Here is a 4,373-nt window from a genome sequence, read left to right on the forward strand (position 1 = left end):
AGTGAGAGTTCACACATTGGGCATGTGGGCAGCTCTCCACGGCCCCAAGTCCTGGCAGAAAAGTCCTGGGTCTCAGCGTCTTGACCGTGAATCAAAATGGAAGAAACACAGCGGAGAATTGAACTGGAAGCTCAGGAAGGAGCAGACGCTCTTGGTACTCATCCTCCCGCTGGCAATGAGGAGACCTCACCCCAGAGAGGCAGCTCGTGCTGGGCTACACAGGTTGTGAGTGGCAGGTCGGAGACTCAAATGCGGGCCTGCTGTATGTTCGCCCACCTCTGGGGCACACAGCGACACCCTATTTTCCAGCCTATTTCCTGTTGGATGGAGCCACATGGGTGGGTTCTGGCTGGGGGTCGTAGGTGGAAGTGATGGGTGTCTGGCCCATGAACCACCGCTGTGCGGTCCTTCACACTTTCTCTTCCCTTTCACCTGCCTGGGTGCAGAGGGCTCACCCTCCCGTTGGTGGTGGCAGGCACTAGCGGGGACAGAGCCACCAGCAGAAGGATCCGGACACCCCACATGACCCCATGGATCGAAGCACCTCTGCCCTGAAACTTGCTCTGACTCATGGCAGGAGCAGCAACAGGCCTGTATCAGCTAAGCTGCTGAGATATTAGTTACCGGTCTCAGTCCTCAGCTCACCAGCTGACTGGAGAACGCCTTTCCCTACCTCACACTGCCGTCCGGGCTCCGACTTTGGCCAGATCCTGAGCATTGCCCTGGTGGGGCTTGGTGCCACAGAGGACACATAGGAGGTTGTTTAACTTGAAGTATTGACTAAGGGACCAAGATGCAAGGAATGGAAACTCAGGCAAACGAGGTCTAGATCACCAGCTGAAATCTCTCACTGGGCGACCAAGACCAAGTGACAGGGCACCATGCTCACAGACTGTCAACAGGCCCGGAGTGGACAGCGGAGGGTTTGGGGAGCTATTCCTTCGGAGGCAGCTGCTGCTGGTGCCTCCACTCCCCAGCTCCTTGGTCAGGACCAGCTGGACACTCAGCCTGAGGGGTTTCTCTGCTGTTGGTGAACCACAGGAAGCTGAGCCGCCTGGGGCCTTTGGGACTGTGAGGAGGCTGCGCAGGGCAGAAAGGAAGAGCGGGGCTTGGGACAAACCACACTCCACTCAGAGAAGAGGGAGTAGGAAGAGATGTGTGCATGCGGCCAGATGTGGGCCATGTGGAAGAGGAAGCCGGCAGGGCCCTCTGAAGTCCTGCCATAGGAGGTGCCCAGGAGGGGGAGAGGACTTACACAGAGACAAACCCCGTGGACAGATGGACCTCTGGAGCTCTAGAGAATCGGACTGGCGAAGGGAAAAGCACATCACTACACCACAGGACACGGGTCAGAGGGCCCCGGGCCGGGCTGGGTGCTGGTCTGCCGCCTTCCGAACCTTCCCCACCACTGCACTGCTCTGCTCATACCCGAGCGGGGCCGACCCTACAAATTCTACACCCAGGCTCTCCTGTGGGAAGCCATGCTAATACAGGAATCCAACAGGATTTTCATATTTTAGCAAAGAAAAATGTACAAATCTTATAATTTCCCATAGCTATAGGGAACCATTTCATGTGGCGTAGAAAGCATGTGGATGACACAGACCCTGGCCGGCAGGATCCGTGTTTGTTGCGGCTGCTGCTGAACAAATACACACGGATTACAGAAGTCCTGTGGGAAAAAGGGACAGCACGCTGCTCTCTCAGTGAGAGAGAGGACCCCAACCTCTGCCTGGATAGGCTTTTATTGTTTTTCTGGGTACATTACATGGAGGGTAGTCTTAATTTACTACACCCAGGTTCGAACTAGGTGGTTACCTTTTACAGACAACAAAGGAGAGGATGTGCCTAATTACATCAAAGAAGGAGGATATTTGCAAATGAAAAGGGAAAGGTGGTTGAACTGGTTACACTTCATACTTGGGAGGTTTAACTCAGATTTTAGGAAGTTGCAGTAAGCCCTTTTTGCCTCAATTCAGGGTGAGGGAGTTTTAGCAAAAGCAAGCCTCGTACAGCCTAGGTACAATGCAGGCCTGATTCCCAACAAGAAAACCTCTCCGTGGGCATGGTCCTGTGTGCCACTCACTCCCCACTGGTTTTCCATGTGGAGGCTGAGCTATATGTCCACGCTATTCAAAACAATTCCCTACACATAGCATCAAATATAACTTAGGGAAAAATCTAAGAAAATAGGTGCAAGACCAACACACTGAAAAGTGAAACTGTGGCTGAGAATAAAGACACATATTTAAAGCCATATATTTCTGACTTAACAGCACAGAAATATACCAGGCTCATGAGTCGGAAGACTCAGCATTACTAAGCCCAGAGCCTTCCCAAATAGATCTTTAGATATAATGTGATCTCAATGCATTCCAGGAAGCTTGTTTTCAGACATTGAAAAGCTGATTCTAAAAGGTATGTGGAAATTTAAAGGACTTTGAATAGGCAAAATAACCTTTAAAAGAACAAAGTTTCAGATTTTAAACCACTTGATTTTAAGAAGTACTATAAAGCTATGATGACTAAGACTGTGGTATTGACATAAGGAGATAGATATATACACACACATAACATATAATAATATATAGTTTAACACATTATATATATATATAGTAGTTAACGTAAGTAGTTAGTGTAATGCACGCTGAAACCACAACGAGACACCACAGTCGCCGGGGTGCTGGGCCTCAGCCAGCCAGGACAGCAGCGGTCACACTCTGCTCTCATGCCCCCAAGCCACACCCACAGATTGTGGGAAGGGCAGAGAGCTCCTGTTTGTCCAAGTCCTGCCTGTCGGTGTTTATTATATTAGAAATTAAAGCAGAAACTTAAGGTCCTGATTTATTGATTTACTTCACACTAACAAGGATCAACCCACTGAATCTTAACACAAATAACATAATTTTAATGAAAAATCCATCGAAACAAACAACCAAACAAATGTGTCAGGGGAGTGGCATTGATGCACCTTTGCACAAATCTTTAACGTCCAGCAGGGAACCAGGAGCTATAGCTGCATTTGAACTGTTGTGATAGGTTGTTTGGGGTGAAGTCTGTGGAGAAAACCCAGCCTCACCCAGCCAAATAGTTGGAATGGTGAGGCACCAAAAACTAATGAAGGCTCACTTCTTAAAGATTCATTGCAACCTGCAGTCAGAAATCAGGTCGGGGATTTTCGCACTCCCTACATTGGTGGGAAATGGGAGGGAAGAAGGCAAGAGGCACATCAGTATTATTATCAAGACAGGTGTGTCCTCACAGACCTCAGAATTTCACAGGCCCCCTGGGCCCCCAGACTGCACTGTGCTGTCATCTGATGGGTGGGAATATTCTCTGAGCAGACAGGACCCGCTAGAGCACTGGGTGGGGCTGTACACTCCATATTTCTAGAAAACTCCTGGTGAGCCTTTCGATTAGTTAACGTCACCACCCACCATGCGGGGAGCAGGCAGCCAAGGCCGGGAGAGAGGAAAGCTGAACATCACAGCGAGACCCGGTTGGCTCAGCCTCCCCGGAGCCCAAGGGGGACAGGTGGTAAGGGAGGAGCAGGTGTGCCCCCACACTCCACCTCACCGCCCTGCAGCCTCATTCACCAGTCACAGTGTGTCCCATCCAGCCCAGTGAGACCCTAGCAGCGCCCCGGCCACACTGTCTATTTCCTCACACAGCACTTTTGCTGCACCCAGAAGGAGGGTGAAGAGCCTGTCTTCCTGCTCCGTCACCCTCGGCAACGGACTTCCACCCTCGCAGTCACCTCATGGACCCTGAAGACTTAAAACCGCTGCCCCACTTCTGCATCCCAGGAGGGCAGCGAGAAACCTCAGGGACCGCAGGGAGCTCTAGAGTAGTCAGCTTCCCCCCAGTGACCTCCCGGGATGGTCTCATGCTTCCACTCACAGCTACGACTAGCTGAGAGAGAGACTGGCGAGTGTTGTTTTCTAGGTGGCGCAGTGCTGCGCCGAACACCAAGGAGGGAGAAGAGGGTGGGCAAGTGTGGGGTCGCATGGAACAGCCTCATCCCCTCCTGCATTCACCCTGCTAGAAAAGGAGGTCCTGGAGTCCCCCTTCCCAGCCCTACCAGGGCCCCTTTTTATCTGACCTCCAGGGGGCGGTAGGCTAGTGCCCAGACTCGGGTCCTGATCCTGATCCTGATCCCGATCCTGATCCGCGCATTCTTCGTGGAAAACAAATAAAAAGCCTCCACTCTGCCTGCCCTTATGGGCCTGTCCTAAGTCCCCAGGGCTCCCTGTGAGACCCTCCCGTGATGTGGGCTGCCTGGAAGGGTCAGTGGGCCCCTGAGCCCCTGGCTTTCCTGCTCTCTCTGCGCATGTAGAGGGTGAGTCAGCCCTCCCCCCCGCCACGTCCCCAGA

This window comes from Sturnira hondurensis, unplaced genomic scaffold (assembly GCF_014824575.4).
Source record: "Sturnira hondurensis isolate 20B ecotype Veracruz unplaced genomic scaffold, ASM1482457v3 Scaffold0015596, whole genome shotgun sequence".
In the NCBI taxonomy this organism is placed as follows: domain Eukaryota; kingdom Metazoa; phylum Chordata; class Mammalia; order Chiroptera; family Phyllostomidae; genus Sturnira; species Sturnira hondurensis.